The 18,606-nt window shown below is 33.2% G+C and overlaps 2 pseudogenes; both read right to left on the bottom strand.

The window, feature by feature from the left end:
• Positions 1-9,085: 9,085 nt before the first annotated feature.
• Positions 9,086-10,085, bottom strand: LOC150031783 (uncharacterized; annotated as a pseudogene).
• A 1,311-nt stretch (positions 10,086-11,396) lies between these two features.
• LOC150031782 (uncharacterized) lies at positions 11,397-15,368 on the bottom strand (annotated as a pseudogene).
• Between the last annotated feature and the right edge of the window lie 3,238 nt (positions 15,369-18,606).

Genomic DNA, 18,606 nt, shown 5'->3' with positions numbered 1-18,606 from the left:
TTGTATGCTTGTAACAAATCTATCTAATTCACCTTTCCAGATAAGTTCCCTGATAGGGGTGTTACGTTTTCGTTAACTTAAATACCCTAGCCTAGACAAAATTAGCCTTAGACAAAAGGTCCCTTATAGATTTATTTGTTACAATGTTAATCTTTTAATTAAGAATCAATTTACTCTTATTAAACTGATTAAAAGATTAAACTTAAATTTCTAATCTCATTAGAAAAGTAATCTTAGGTCTATATGAATCATATTTTAAAACAATTTTAAAAAATGATTTTAACCTAAGGTTTGCATGCAATTCTGATTTATTGATTTTTAATTTCTAATTTCAATTAGTTATAACAATTATAAACAAATGAAACAAATTAAAAACATACATTGCATGTAATTGACCTACTTAGTAAATTATAACATTTATAAGTTACCTAAAGGTAGTATCATGCTTCATGTAGATCCATTTTATTATTAACATATATAACAATTATATAATATGGTAATGAAATAAACTATAACAATCATCCATACATACATTCTACCATATATTATAACACTTATAATATAAATGATGCATAGATATGTTATTAATGCATGCATGCATTTATTATAATATTTATATTATATGATGCATGAGCATGCAATAAAATAAATCATGCAACTAGATATATTATGACATTTATAATATAACATGATGCATGAAATTAAATGCATAACCTATGGTGGGATTTTATACTATATGGCATACATTATGACATATAATAATAATAAAAAAAACTTAAATCATACATCACATGCATATTTAAAAGCAATTAACAGACTGGGATTGGACACCTAAAAGAAATTTAAATCTAACTATTACAAAAAATATTCATCCAGTTCAAAACAGGTGAATCAAGCCTTGAACCACTCAAATCGGACCCCGAGTCGGTCTAGATGAACCCAAAAACTTCGAACCTGAGAACCTAGGAATCGAACTAGACTAGCAGATCATGAACCACGCGCGAACTGAAGCTAGACCGCGCGAATTTTCTGTCTCAGAGCGTCACGACGTCATGCCCTAGTGTCGCAACGCTACGAAGAATTTTTTTCGTCCGCTGCATCGCAGTGTCGCAACGCTAGGGCACAACGTTGCGATGCTGCAGTATAGTCGCCCATGTACTGCTTCGAACTCCAAACAACACCGAATTTCGCCTAATTTTCTCCAAATTTTGGTTGGAAACTTCATGAACGATTCAACAACAAATATTATAGACTCGATCGTATATTAATGCCCAAAAAACATAAGCCCTTACAAAACAATTTTGTAAATAAAGTGATAAATCTATACTACTGAATCCTGAATTATCCATTAACACAAACCACATTCATCAACCATCATCACATGAATTATTGAATGCAAAAACCCACCATAACTGTAAAAAACTTTCTGGAAAATTAAGAAAAATTGGGACCAAAACCTGTGGCTCTGATACCAATTGAAGTAACCTAGTTAAAGGTCGTTAAGCAGAAGCAAATCGTCCCAATTTTCTAATTTTCACAAAATGCAGAATTTTACTAAAGAAGAACATACAATTTATGCATTTAGTACAAAAATTACAACATGCTCAAAATGAAAATGTGGAGTAATAATAATTGGGTTCAAGAACCCTTACCTTTGAAGATCTAATCTTCAATGTGAAAAATTCTCAATCTCCAATTGGGCACCACCACGAAGGAAACCTTGGTATTCTCTGGGACAAGAACCTAGGAGTTTGTCGACCCTAGCTATTTTGGATGAGAGGGAAGGTTTTGATTGAGAGGAGAGGATAAGGGAAAAGAAATTATAAAACAGTTCTCCAGAGAGAATTCTTCTGATCTCTTTCTTTGTTTTCACACATGATAGAAGATAGAGAACCACTTCTCCACTCACACGTCTGAAAGAGAAAAAGAAGGGGAATGAGTTACAACTCCCTCCAAAAAATAGTTGTTCTAAATAAGTTAATAAATTAAATTAAATTTATTTATTTATTTAATAAAACATTTAATATATATATATATATGTATATATAAGAACTACCTTATCATATAATATATATTATACTATATGTTATATCAAATATAACATATAACCTATAGTCTCTATATTGTATCAAATACAATATAACCTATAGTTTCAATTCTTTTTTACTAATGTCTTTTAATATAAATATCATTTATATTAAATTTAATTATATGAATCCAATTCATATAATTAATATTTAAATCATATTCAAATATTTATTGCTTCTCAAGTATACTTTATATTATAATGTGTATCAAATACATTATAGTAATTATATCATATATAATTAAAATTAAATTAATTATATCATACATAAATAAGTTTATTAATTAATTTGAACAATTCAAATTAATCTAGAAACTGATTCTCATCTATTCCTATTAAGCTACTGAGAGGATCTCATTGACCTATAGCTTGAAGCTCCAATGATACATGAATAATTAATTAAACTCCTTTAATTAAATTATTCAGCATCCATTAACTGTCAGGCGCTCTACTAAAGACCGATAGTTGCACTCTTCGCACTATAGAAATATTTCTGTGTCAATTGGATATAACCAGTCAACAGTACGATGACCCTTCACTAATTGCTTGTAAATATAGCTAGACCAAAATGAGCATTTTGCCCCTGTAGTTACATCTAACTCCTTAAGTACCACCGATCCCTCTAATAAAAAATAAATCATAGTCCAACCATGATAAAATCCCTCTCGGGCCAGGAGAGGGTATGGTGCCACATTGTTCAAGCCCCAGAATTAGCCCTTAATTGAGTAATTTAACTACTTACCCCGACGTTGGGAAAGGAGTGAATTTCTTCTTGTGTAGCTGTGTTCCTAGCTCTCTAATTAGACGAATCCCCAAAATGGTAGACTTATTGAGTCAGAAATCTGGCCACTCTTATCCATACAAATCAATGGACTGCCTTCATGGGCAGGAGTTCACAACTCACTCAGAATTCAGGTCATGTTACCTATGGTCATCCTAGTGAAATATAAGTCTCTATTATGAACGACATTATATAATGAGACTAAGCATTTCGTGGTCTGGTCTTATAAAAACTCCTTTGTATAGAATATCCCCGCTCACATGTCTCCACATGAATGAACAGGATCAGATCATTTTTATTATTTACAATAATTGTAACATCTATAAAGTGGGTCATACCCGTAGTATCACTAGGATAAGGTCCAGCATTATCCATCTACTACAGACCATTTAGGTTATCACTTAAACATGATCCACCTGTATGTCTCTACATACATGTTTAAGCTACAAGATAACCTTACCTCTTAGTTTATTGATTTGTGGTTAATGCAACTAAAATTGAAATAAAACATCACATATTTTAGTAAATACATAAGATGTTTGTACTTTACACTTACAAACTATATGACCCTACGAGATTTAGGGCATCAACCCCAACAGTTTGATTGTAATTCTTGTTTAGTTGGAACCAATGAAGCAACAGTAAACTAAAAGATTAATAAAGATGTTAGTGATACTATCACTATCTAACAACATGTTTATAGAAACAATCACTGATTTCAAGCTGTCACTGATTGCTTCTATCTATGATAACATGCTATCAATGATAGAAGTTATCACGATAGCTCGAAATCAACGATAGAAGCTATCATTGATAACTTGAAATAAATGGCATCTTCTATGTCATTAGTTAATTATTAGTGATAGAAGCTATCACTTATGTTTCAGTGTAGTTTCTATCATTTGATAGCATGCTTATAATACACAAATAACAATCATAAAAGACTTACCCCCAGTGGCATTGAAAATATTGTTATTGATGTGTTTCCAATCATTAGGCTCTTGAGATTCCCATTGAGGACTTCTAAGTCCATCACTTTTTATTCTTTGTGCAATTCCAATAGTAGAGTTGGATAATCTTTGTATAATCTCGAAAGCCCAATATACCAAAGCAAATGGAAATTCTTGGAGGAAAATTGAAGATGGCTTATTGATGACTACCTAAAAAACTCTACAATCAGTTCAATGGACACCCTACCCCATGGATAAGATCTAAATTTTTCTTCATCATCCAACATTTTATGTTTCTAACTTACTTTGTTATGTCCTTGCGTAGGAATTAGGAAGCTTTCTAAAAAATACAACTGTGCAAGTTTGACCTTTACATTAATGGGCATATTGGCATTAGAACCTAACAAATTAAAAGTAGGTTAGAGCTCTCTCCTTATAAAATTTTCGTATTTTTCTTGAAAAGGAAGTTCCTAATTGTGTTGTCCATTGATTCTTTTTCACTATAAATACCATCTATAAGGTAATCATCACAATTTAAACTTGTTATTAAACAAAATTCCTTAAGGCCAAATTCTGAATATGTCCTATATTGAAGGCCAAGATATTTTGTTTCATAGTCTTGCATTGCCTTCTAATTAGGTTTGATATGAGTTGAATGGACACTCTTTTTATTTTCATATTTAAGAAGTGCCCAAAAGGACCTTCCCTAAATTGTTGGAGTGATAGCTCATCTAATTTTCCTATGTTGGATAGGACTTCTAAGGTTATGAAGGAGCTGACTTCCAGTGGGTTTGTCCATTCACTTTCTAGAACAATCAATACATTTCCCTGATTATATAACAACAATATAAATATAAGAAAAAAAAGCAACCACAAATGTATATTAATTTATAAAATATCATTAGATTGTGGACCTTGAACTTCTTGTGCTTTTTTTTAGATGATGTTGATCCTCCAATAATTTTCTCTTTCCTTCTCCATTTATACTAAAAACAACAACAATATTACTTTATGGAAACATTATATTAGTATCATTGATAGTAGCCTATTAGGGATATCACTTAAAGATGCTATCAATGATATTCTTCTAATATTATATACTCTTAGTGATACTAACAGTGATAAATACTATTAGTGATAGCAATAAAAGAGTATAAAAGAGTATCATTAATAGTGGCTATAAAAAATGTTAATATAAATAAACAATAAGAAAATCACAATATAGTAAATAGAGATAAATTCATTAACCAACTATCAACAAACTATCAACATATTATTATTACAATCAACAAGAATAACATGGACAAAAAACATAGTTGTGATTACTTACAAACTAGATTAGCAATCAAACATGGTATAAAAAATTTGTCACACCCCATCCCGAGCCCGCCTCCTGAACCCGAGGAGAGGCATGAGGGACCATAGATAGCGCCCTTCTATGATACCTACTACCCATTTGGACCTCTTTACTACACTCAGTAAACTTTAAGTCAAGGAGATAAACAACAATTTATTAAGTACGCCCATTTTATTACTACAATGTAATGTTTATACAACTCTAAGACTTAACTACAAAGTTTACATCAATAACTCTAAAACCCCGAAAGTGTGACTGTGGCTGTGGCAGACCTTGACCTTAGCAGCACCCTGGAACTCCTCACCTTTCGCTACCTGGGAAGAAAAACATAAAAGAAAAGAATGAGCTTCATAAAGCTCAGTGAGTGGTAAGCAACTTCTAGAGTCTATTTAAACTCATAAATAACAAGAATATCATATATATGAGGTTAATACTCAAACCTCAGCCTTGAATGAGTCTGTTTTCTACCTGCACACACAGTAGATAGTTAACTGTTACTAATCATAAACGCTTACTCTCTTTTGTTTCCCTTTGTTCCCTATGTGCACATAGCTCTCCGCTCATGGGCTCAGAAGCTAGGCCTGCTAGCCCTTTGACCATCCCATACAAGGTTCCTCTCACAGGCTTAGAAACTAGACCTCTCGGTCCCCTGACCATCCTGTGAGGTTCCATTTGGGCTGAGGAACTAGGTTTATTGACCCTCTGACCATCCTGATCATATATTATCATTTTCATGCTATTTACTCATTCATAAGATAAGCATATACAATTTACTCTAAAATATATGCTTAAGACTTGAAGGAAATACCACTCACCTTGGTAGGGTAGGAATCTTCCTTTCTATAAGTTCTTTGATCATCTTGGGCTCCCCTTTTGAACCCTGAGATCCAGATTCAATTTAAAGCTCAGATTACTCATAGTTATAAGCCTTATCTTGAGATATTTCCTTCTAAAATCATGCTCTAAAATGTCTCAGGAAGCTTACCTTAAAATCTTAGCTCCGAATTCTTCGTGGTTTGGCCAGAATCATCAAAACATCAAGACTGGCTAAAGCTTATTCGACAGCTCGACCCTTCTATCTTTTCCTCATTCTCCAGCCCGATTCCTTAGAGTTTCTTCTCCGAAAGCCCTACCCTGAAAACTAGACTCTCATAGATTTTAGGTGGTTTTAGAATCACTCTAAACTCATGAGTATTCTAGGAGAAATCCTCGTCTCAAGTTGATGTTACTTCCAGATTTCACTGTCCGACAGAATCTTCTCCTCTTGGAACTTCATGATCGATGCATGATCTTACTCCCAACGCATGGTCTTCTTCAAATCAACTTTCTAACACTCTTCCTTACACTCTTTGAAGAGGTTTTGGCTTATGAATTGAAGGGACATCTTGTGGTGGTATTTATAGGCTAAAGGAAACGATCCTTATCATCTTTACCAAGTCTCAACACAAGACATCTCCTACTTTGGAGTGTTTGCACCATGTTTTGCCATCACTTACTCCCTTGACATTCACCTATTCCCATGCCACACACCTACTTGTGTTGTCTTCCTCATGCATAAGACTTCCTTTTCATGAAACTTAATTCATCCAGCTCCTACTAACTCAAGTCTAACCATCTCTCGGTATAGCCATTTGCCCGAGTGAGCTCATTAGTCTTGCGTAACGCAAGACTCAGCACTGCTCCATCATGCAGTTCTTCCATCTATCGCTTAGCTCCAACGCTCCATCGTGTAGCTCAATCGTTTAGTAAACGATATCGCACTCAGCGATCTTGTGCATACTATCGCTTAGGTGTCGCGTCTATCGTTTACCTCAATCGTTTAGCACCGACGCCTTATCGTCTAATACATCTATTCATCGCTTAGCGTCATCGCCCAACGTCTGCATCTATCGCGCAACGCCCATCGCTTAGTATTTCACCTATCGTGTAGTGCTAACGCCCATCTTCTTGTGCAGCACGGCTATCATCTAGCACCTACGTCCATCATGTAGCGCCATCGTGTAGTCTATCGCTTAGCACCCGCACATCGTTTAACGCTTAATGCTATCTTCTAGTGCATTGTCTAGCGCTATCGTCCAACTTCTACGCTTATCGTTTAAACTTACACTGATCATGTAGTGTCTTTGCCTATCATATAGCCCGATCATCTACCGTGTCGTTTCTCATTGTTTAATGTTGTGCGCATCTTTACGATCGTCTAGCGCATCGCTTAGCTCCGCGCATTTGCTATACAATCGCCTACCTCATTGTTTAACACTACTCATTTGCTATACGATCGCCTACCTTGCCGCTTATTTGCTACACGATCGCCTACCTCATCGTGTAGTTCCGCTCGTTTGCTACATGATTGTCTGCGTAGTGCCTTGCGCTCAACATCTCGTTCTCTCCGCTCTCGCTCACACATTCTCAATGCATGGGCGACTTTAGGCAACGACTCTTGCCAACGCCTCGACCAATCATGTGTCCAACCTTTCAAACACATGGTTTCTTTTGACTTTATATTTAGCCAAAATTTACCAATTAAGGCTTAACTCAAAACTACTCAAGGAAAATCTATTCAATACTTAGAAATTTCCTTCTCTTCAATATAGGATTTAATTTTCACTTAGTTAATTCTCTTAATTACCTGCTTAAGTAGGAAAAATGGAAATCTGGGTTTCACAGAATTTCACATAATCGAATTTTGTGCAGAAAGAAAAGCTATCACAATGACCTAAATGTGTAATAAATCAGTGAATGAAATACCTAAAATAGCTGAAAGACCTAAAATAGCTGGAGAATGCATTTAACTTTAATTTTAAGGAAATTAATGAACTATCAACAACATATCAACAAATATCATTTTAAATTGAAATCAAACCTACACACACTGATTTTAGGAAGAGGAATCGGTAGCAATAGAATCAAAATCACTACTTTCAACACAATCAAATACAGTACAATAAACTTCACATGATCAACTTTTGTTTAGAAAGAAAACCTATCACAACTACCAAAATGTGTAATAAAATAGTGAATGAAATACCTAAAAAGGATGGAGACACTACTTCAAAAATAGTGTTTCTTGACATTTTTTAAATGTCAAAAATGACTTTTCTTGACCTTTTTAAAAACGTGAAGGAAGCCAGTGTCAAGAATGTAAATTTTCTTGACGTTTTAAAAATTTCAAGAAAAGTGACACTTGACATTTAAAAAACGTCAAGAAACACAAATACTTGATATGTTTGAAATGTTAAGAATATGGGCATTCTTGAAAAGGAAAAATCGTCAAGAAATTTTGTGAACTTGACATTTAAAAAACGTTAAGAAACATAGACACTTGACATTTTTGAAATGTCAAGAATATGGGCATTCTTGACAAGGAAAAAACTTCAAGAAATTTCGTGAACTTGACATTTAATAAACGTTAAGAAATTTGCTTGTGATTTTTTTAGAAAAATCTACAATGTTGACATTTTTACCTATAATTGCTCCTGTATTTTGATCCAACAACCACATTTAGTATATATATGGCATACATTCATCAATCAAATAAACAATATACACGCATTGACAAACTTATATATCCACAAAAAACCACCAATATCTCTTTGTAGAAACATAACTTCTTTAACATTGTCAATAATACAACCTTAGAAACATAATTCTAACATTCAACCCATATGGACACTTCTAAAACAATGTAAGGAACATAATTCTAACAATGAATCCAATATGAACAGTTTCAAAAAGTACATGTCCAAAACTTCTATCAAAACCATCTATCTACCTACACATGTACCAATAAAAAACTATCCCCTTTCCCCATGCATATTTGAACAATACCAAAAGATATTTACACCTATATGGATATGAAGTAAATCCAGAAATTGATCAGCCGGAACAAACAAATCCAAAATGACCAACCATGATTACATGTAGCAACTTAAAAATTCAGCCAACTCTATCTGCACCTCATCTAACTCAATTTGTGAGTACGATTTTCTTGTATCAATCTATAAACATAAAAGCCAAATATTATAATGGATTCTATTTTTTCCTATGCTATTTGAAATGTCGAAATAACGATAACATACCAAATCTGAGATGACAATGCTTCTTTTGGTCACAATATCCCTCATATACCTCATGACGTAATATCCACATTCGATGATCCCAACTTGTAGATGACATTACAGAGAAAAAACTAGTAAATAAGAATGAAATAGTCCTTACGCACTAGATATCTACTTAATATGATGAATAAGTAGTCATTGCTAATTTATACTTGCCTTTCCTGTTCTTCATAAGGTTTGCTTCTGGCTTTTTTTAATATTATTTTGAGATTGAAACATCGCAATTTCCCTATTTGTCAAGAAATAACACAAATTCTAAAATAAAGTACACTTTAAAATAAACACTACAAATGAAAAAGGTTAACTAACGTGTCCATTATATATCTTATACTACCCGTGATATTGTCCTTATTGAGTCTAGGTAGTACACAGTATCATCGTATGCATTTATAGCAAGTAGTGCCCAATGACTACTAGTTAATAAAACATAATTAGTATTTTTATTGTTAATGAAAATTGATAAAAAAAAAAAAAAAAAAACGTGTTTTAACTCACTCAGGATTAAAAGGAGCAAGAACTATTTGGTTTGCTTCTAAGACCATCAGTCTACTACAAATTTTTTGAGTTTTAACTTCCTGAGAGTTATGTCCAGAGGAAATGAGAGATGGATCTACAAAAGTGTATTGTGAACTTTCCTTTGAATCAATAAAGGATGAGTGCAAGTACCTATAGAAGATTTATAACATAAATATAAATGACCAAAATTAGAAAGAAACGTCAGGATTGAAGTCTACAAAAGTAATAACATTACTTACGCCATGTAAGCCACCAAAGTTATTGTCTTGACTTCATCCATGTTATGAAAGTTAATTATGTCCTCTCACAGGACACAACTCTTTCTACCGATGCCAAAAAGTCCAATTAGAATTTGTAAAGAAATACTAGACTCTTTGGCCATCACCTTCTCAGCATATCTAAGAATGGATTTCAAAGATACCAGAACAACCGATGTTGAGTCATTAACTTCTTTTTTCTTAGTCATTTCCATTGAAGATTTCTCTTAATGCAGCAAAATCATAGCAACAAAAGTATATAAAGCAGAAAAATTAGACATTTGATGAACTTAATTGATTTTATTAGTGTCACTTATCTTAAAGATTTTCAAATCTTCTGTGTTGCAATTTACATTCACCTTTATCTTGTCTCTTCATTTCTCGAGGACTTAATCTCCTCCACCTTAATCTTCTCTTTTTGTTTCTTTTCATATTCTGTCTTCATCTTGTCTTTTTGTTTATCTTGATATTCGATCTCATCTATTAAAAATTTCTTGGAGCAACTTCCATGTCCAAAAAATGCTATAGAAGATGACACTTGAAGACGAGCTTCTAATTCTCTAACACGTTGATGAAGTGCTTCATTCTCACTTACAATTTCGTTATTTTCATCCTTCCCATGTTTTGATTTTCGTTTCACTGTATGAAAGTAAGCTGTTGGCGTAACAAAACCACCAACCCCACATGCACGCCCGTGCCTTTCTTGAGTACCCAAAGCTTGTGTTAAGATATCATTAGGAGAGTGATGTTTGTGGCACAATGCATCTGTATTATTCTTTGAGATCTCATCCTACTTTTCATGGTGAAGTAGGTTATAGTTCTCTTATTATGATTTTTGGCGAAGAAAATGGAAGTTGTAAAAGCTGTGGATTTTTCAAATATCTTGTCAAGGTAGAATTTGTTGGGTTTTGGCAAAATATTAGAACTGTAGTTTGTCCCACATCGGTTAAATTGAAGAATGTATAGGCTCCAAGCCTATAAAAGGAGGCTATGTCTCTAGTTTCAAGTCGTCCCAATTAGAAACACTTTAAGCTTAGTGTGCTAACTCTAATTGAATTCATTTTTTATTCTCTAGTTGGAGAGTGAGAAAAAGGTGTGAGTAGCTAAAAGCTTTGAGAGTGTGCTTTTGTAATTGGCATCGCGAGAGAGAGTTGTTCTGTGTGATTATAACAATTTTTCACATAGTGTATTTCTTTCTGATGGGTCGTGGTTTTTCTCCGAGTTGAGAGTCTTTTAATTTCTCTATTATTTTTTCTGCTTATCCCAGTAAAAGTGGGAGATTTTTTCCCAACACAATTATCATATTACACAATATATAACCTACCCATAAAATGTTATGTAGGTATCCATGTGCCTTCACAATTCGATCGTACATATGTTGACATGTTCTCATCCAAGTCATTATGTACATCAACATTCGGCATATCATTGGGTATTCCTTAACAGTGTAATATTGTATCTCCAAGTTCGTCATCATTACATCTATCTTCAAATTCCCTTTGTGGTGGGGTAATCACAATCGTCGTCACTTGGATCCTCAACATAAAATACTTGTCTTACTTGGGTTGCTAGTATAAAAGAATCAGACTTGTGACCTATTTTATTTAAATCAACTAAGACAAAATCGAGCTCATCGATTTTTGATACCACTATTGTTCTCAACCCAATCACATATAAACACAACAACATTAAACGTATGATAATTTAGTTCCCATATCTCTTGTATCACTCCATAAAAAGACATATCTCCAATGATGGAATTTTTATCTTTTGAACTAGACACTTGCATCGTTTTTGCAACTAAACTAACTCCACTATTTTGTACATTTTGATCCTTATCACAAGATTTTGTGAGATAGCGACATCCATTAATTACGTAACTGCCATACATAATCACAAAAGGATGAGAACCATAAGCAATCCACCTCAAGTTATCTGAAACTTCAGTATTTTCCATTTCAAGTTCAGTTGCAACATACCATGAGAATTTCCATTCCAACTCAAGCACTAAAAAGTGTATGTAAAATAATAGGTTGAACATTTTATCTCTAATAGGTTGAACATTTTACCTCTTCTCATAGCCAAGATATAAAAGTTCGATTATGTTCCTCTTGAATCCATTTCTGATTTTTGGACTTATTTCAATGTTGCAATTGCAAAGCCATCATATGTTTTCTTTGAGGTGAACATTGAAACATTGTATAGTTAGATTTATATCATAAAACTAAATGAAAAAATAAAACCAAAATCATTGAAAAACTTACTCTAAATATGGTTGCACATCAATTGTATTTTCCAAAACATACCGATGAGCTTGATATAAAAGTTCTTGTTCAGGTTTGAAAGAAACTTCTTTGGACAATGGTCTACCAATATTTGAATTGTCTAAACAGTCTTGTGAATTATGAGTTCCAACCCGAATAGAATCTACTCCAGACAGGAAATCAGAACAAAATTCAATGGCTTTTTCTACTATATAACTTTCAGCAATACAACCTTTTGGACGATATCTATTTCTCACGGAGTTTTTAATGACTTTCATGAATCTTTCAAAGGAATACATCCATCGTAAATATATAGGCCCATAAAGTTTGACTTCCCTAACTATGTGTACTGTGAGATGCACTATAATTGTGAAAAACGAAGGAGAAAAATATTTCTCCAATAAACATAATATAAGCACAATATCTTCTTCCAACATTTCTAGTTGCTGCACATCTAGGACTTTATTGTATACCGAATTGAAAAATATACACAATCGAGTTATGGCATACCAAACATGTTTTAGTAGCACTGATCTTATCGCAATAGGAAATAATTGTTGTAAGAGCACATGACAATCGTGAGATTTTAAACTATTAAGCTTTAAATCTGTCATCGACATAAGGTTTTTAACATTTGAAGAGTAACCTTCAGGAACCTTTATTCCTGACAATGTCTTTAAAACTCAACATTTTTCTTCCTATTGAAATGTCTTGAATCTGTTTGTTGGCGCTTCAAACAACCAAGTATCAGCTAAACCTATAGATACTCCTAGTGCTGTAAATGCTCGTTTTTCATCTGTGTTTTGACCACAGTCTGAAGCTGAGAAGGAGTACATGTCTCGAGTTTCTTATGCTAGTGCAGTGGAAAGTTTGATGTATGCTATGGTCTGTACTAGGCCTGATCTTGCCTATGTTGTTAGTGTTGTCAGCAGGTTCATGGGTCAACCTGGGAAGAAGCATTGGCAAGCCGTAAAAGAATTTTTCGTTACCTTAGAGGTACATCTGATGTTGGTCTTGTTTATAGGAATTGCACAGAGTGTTTAGTGACCGGTTATTCTGATTCTGACTATGTTGGAGATGTTGACAGTAGGTGGTCTATGACTGGCTATGTGTTCATTCTGGGTGATTCTGTTATTAGTTGGAAGGCAACCTTACAGCCTACAGTTACTTTGTCTACTACTGAAGCAGAGTACATGACCTTGACAGAAGCTGCTAAAGAGGGAATATGGCTGAGGAAGTTAGTTGGTGATCTTGGTTTGCATCATAACCAAGTTATTGTATATTGTGATAGTTTGAGTGCAATATGCCTAGCCAAGGATCAAGTTCATCATGAGAGAACTAAGCACATAGATGTAAGAAATCACTTCTTAAGAGGTGAGCAGAGAGTTAAAGTGATGAAAATTGGTACTGCTGATAACCCTGCTGATATGTTCACCAAACCGGTTCCACAAGGCAAGTTCCAACATTGTTTGGACTTGCTGAATGTTTTGAATTGTTAGTGGTCCCCTTTGTGGGACACTTTGAGGCATGAGGGAGAAGTCCGGGTACGTCTGGCAATATTGATTTATGTTGCATTTTTGGTACATCTATTATCTGGGAGAGAATTCAAGTCAAGGTGGAGATTTGTTGAAATGTCTTGAATCTGTTTGTTGGCGCTTCGAACAACCAAGTATGGGAGTCTCTAACCTTAGAGGCGCCGTTTTTTTATGTAATTTTCTGAAAAACATTCTCTCTAATAATATTGTTCTCCCTCTGCCTGTGGACATAGCTAACACACTGTTAGTGAACCACGTATATCTGTGTGTCGATCTTCTCTATCTCTACGTTCCTTTTTGTGTTCTTTAATTGTTGATTTCGTAACACTTCCTTTGTAAGAGTATAACACATGGAGGAATGAATATTTTTTTGTCACCGCTAACAGGTGCAAGCTCTGGTCAAATTTTAAATGAACTAAATCACGTATAGCATTCAATCCATCCTTACTTTTCCCTGGAATATCAAGAAGCGTGCCTAAGATATTCATGCAAACATTTTTTTCAATGTGCACCACATCTAAAAAATGCCTGATATGAAGATCTTTCAAGTATGGCAGCTGAAAAAAAAGAAGATAACCTGTTCCAACAAATTTTTGAACTTCCTTTCGTGGTTTGTTTTTTTATTGTTCTTCTTTCCTTTAGGAAATTCAAGATCTTTGATTTTTAAATGTATAGCCTCCTCAGACAATGGTTTTGGAATTATACCAAATTCTTTTTTACCGTTAAACAACTTTTTTTTTGTGCCTGTACAGATGATTTTGTGCTAGAAATCTTCGATATCCAAGGTATGTCATTTTTTCCCCATATTTTAATCTTATAGAAAACGTATTGTCTCCACAAATTGGACACGCCTTATACCCTTTCACATAACATCCACTTAGGTTACCATATGCAAGAAAATCGTTGATTGTCCATAACAAAACTGACCATAAGTTGAAAAGTTCTTCTCGATAAGCATCATAACATTCAATACCACTTTATCGTACAAGTTTTAAATCTTCAATCAGTAGTGTTAAGTATGTGCCAATGTCGTCTCCTGGTTGTTTTGGACCCGAAATTAACATTTATAGCATCATGTACTTTCTTTTCATATACAACCATGGTGGAAAATTATAAATAACCATCCTTATAGGCCAACAACTATATTTAGAACTCATTTCACCATGTGGATTTACTCCATTAGCTGACAATGTTGAACGAAGATTCCCAGGTTCAGAACCGAAGTCTGACCATTTAAAGTCTACTAACTTTCAAGCCGGAGAGTCTGCTAGATGTCGTAACTTACCATCTATAATTCTTTTATCAACGTGCCAAGTCAAGTTTTTAGCACAATTAATACTTCTAAAAAAACCTTTTGAATCGTGGAATTGGTAGAAAGTACCATATCACTTTTGAAGGTATTTGTTTTTCCCACATTTTGTTTTCTTCCCTTTTTTCCACCTTGATTCACCACATTCGGGACATTCAATTGCACCTGCATATTCTTTTCTACACAAACAACAATCATTAGGGCATGCATGAATCTTCTCATATTTCATTCCTAGTGCATCTAAAGTTTTCTTGCTTCATACAATGAATTTGGGAGGTCATTGCTAGTGGGCAAAATTTCCTTTAAGGTTTTGAGTAGTTCTAAAAATCTAGTATCACTTCATCCATATCTAACTTTTAAATTATACAATTTGACTAATATAGACAACTTAGTGTATTTTGTGCATCCTTCGTATAATGGTTTTTCATCATCATTAAGCAACTTCTCAAATCCATTCAGATCTCTCAAATATTCCTCGTGAGCAACCTCAACCATTTCTTTTAAATTTCCAACATCAGTCTCTTCATATATATGGGTGTCAAACTTAGAAGATTCTCCACAAAATGATGAGTTTAGAAGTTTTTCCCCATGCCAAAACCAAATTTTATAACTTTCATCCATCCTATTGACATATAAATGATCTCTAATACCCTTGCTACTATGCTTTTCACAATTCCCACATTTCAAACAAGGACAACGAATATAGGAGTTATTTGTATTTGAAAATCCATGTTTTATGAAGTTTTCCACACCCAATTCATAATCTTTGGATAAACTACTCTTCTGCATCCATAATTTATCTATGATTGTAAATCTAGTAAGAAAAGATGATAAACAATGATCAACTTCAAAAAACAAGTTGTGGAAAACAAACAAGTTCTCAATACATACAACTTGACATTTCTGTACAATATTCCCACCTTCAGAAAGTAAGACAAATCAGAGAACCTCAAGCCAAATCAGAGAACAAAGACAAACACATCTAAAAAAATTGAACCCAAGGTGTAATCAAACCTCAAAAAATTGAACCCAAGGTGTGCACATGCTCTAATGTGCTAAACATATATTAATTCCAATAAATAAAAATTGAACCTAAGTTTGGCAAAGCATTACTTAGTTCATAAAACCCTAACAAATTAGACACATTGACATATCTAACTTTGGCAAGCATTTAATTAAAGAAAAGTGGCAAGTTCTGGCAAATTCTCTAAAATTAAAGCCCTAACTTTGGCAAAGCATTGAATTAAAGTAGCAATCCCAACTTTAGCAAGCTCTCTAAAATTCAATCTCATTCAAGAACAATATGAAACAAAGTTTATTATGAGATTCAAGAATATACATGAGAGATTAAACCCTAACTTTAAAAGTTCAAGCCTCAAACCAAAAAAATCAAGCCTTAACTTTGAAAGTTCGTGCCTCAAACCAAGAAAATCAAGCCCTAACTTTGAAACTTCATCCTTCAAACCAAGAAAATCAAGAATTATACCTAATCTAAACAAGATTAAGCCTAATCTAAACAAGAAAATCAAGATTAAGCTTAATCAAACCAAGAAAATCAAGACCTAAACCCAATCTAAACAAGAAAATCAAGATTAAGCCCTAACTTTGAAAGTTCACCTTAAATCTACTTACCTCAATGAATAATCTCTTCAAGATTGATGGAATAACAAAGATACATAAAAGGGAAGTGAAAAACCAAGAAGATTTTGAGTGTATTGCGAATAAAATCGACTAGATCTGCTGGAATTTCTTTTAAATCTATATGATAGCCTTGCAACGCTACTAAAAGAGCGTTGCAACACTGTTGAAGAGCGTGCAATTTTTCCGTCAAAACCCTTAGCGTTGCAACGCTATTGAGATTGTTGCAATGCTGCGTGTGTGAGGTGCGCGCATTTTTCGTTTTTCCGTCAAAATATGTAGCGTTGCAACACTACTCTGTATATTCTACAATTCTTGATGTTTTTAAAACGTCAAGAATCCATTAATTGAACTTCGCATTTTTAAAATGCCAAGTACTGTATTTTCTAGAAAAAATGTATAATCCCACTTTTTAAAATCAATTGTTGACATTTTTTTTCTTTAAAATCACCTATTTTTTGACATTTTTTATAAAAAAGGTCAAGTATTTAAAACTGCAAACATAAAAAAATGTGGTTTTTCTTGTAGTGAAAATGCATGTGGCCCTAATTTGAAAGAAATCAATGAACTATCAACAACATGTCAACAACTATCAACAACATATCAACAACATATCAACAAATATCATTTTAGGAAGAATCGAAATTATTACTGTCAACATTAGAAGAACGATGTCCTACGTTTTCAAAGGCTTGTTATTAGTGAGAAGAGACGAAGAAGCAGGAAGAAGAGATGAAGAAATGAAGAAGAGACGCATCTTTTAAATTTTGGAGCAAAATCGAAGGGAGGAAGAAGAATCGCATGGTCATAATGAAATTGAAGGAAGAACGCTTGATTACTGATTTTGTCTTCCCTGATTTGAAAGGATGGTACGTCTTGAAAATGGGCCAGATCGGGAAGAAGGATGGTTGTCAAAATATGGCTTCTCTTCAAAATGACTAGACCGTGATGTCCATTTTTGTCTTTTCAGACTTCTAAGCCTAAATATGCATTATAAAAAACTATATATTTGCAATTAGTTCTCCCTTGTTATATAAATTCTAATATTTATGGTATAATGACTATCTATGTATGCAACTCTTAATTTAATGCTATGATTTTTTTAAAAAATTTTTTGTATCCACTTCATTTTATAGTATAATTTAAAATTATTTTATATGAAAATATTTCATGTTCTTTAATTTTGTAATTAATTTCTGGTATTTGATATTATTTTATAATAATTATTATTTTTTTAAATTCCTACTTTCACATCAATATTTACACAGATATTTTATAATATTCATCTAAATGTTGCCTTACTTTATAGAAATGATGATTAAAAATGGTCAATTATAATCTAATTCAACCATAATAAAAGTTTCGTTAATGAATTATTACAATTTCTATCAATTTCCATAAAATTTTTCGAAATTTCCATCGATATCGATATTTCCATAAAATGGAGACCTCAATATTTCAAACCTTGAATATAATATTTAAGTTTTAGTATATTTAAATGTGTAAGAGACTTGAATGATAAATTGATATTTTAAAGATTTTGTTTTATGAAGATACTTTAGGATGTATTAGAAACAAAACTTGAGAATTTAGGAACCTATTAGTCAACTTTTTTAAGTTCGTGGATTATATATAGACATAAATCTAGAAATTCGTTGGTTAAATTCTGACCTTATACATCATGGCCTCGACATTAAATATTTCTGGATTTGTCACAGCCTCCTTTTCGTCTTCTTTTGGTTTTAGAAGTCTTTTCACATTGTTTTTATTAATAGAAAATAAAGATTATTGCATACAT

This window comes from Benincasa hispida, chromosome 12, assembly GCF_027475165.1.
Source record: "Benincasa hispida cultivar pf3 chromosome 12, pf3_genome.v1.1, whole genome shotgun sequence".
Taxonomy (NCBI): domain Eukaryota; kingdom Viridiplantae; phylum Streptophyta; class Magnoliopsida; order Cucurbitales; family Cucurbitaceae; genus Benincasa; species Benincasa hispida.
This window is presented reverse-complemented; position numbering and strand designations above follow the sequence as displayed.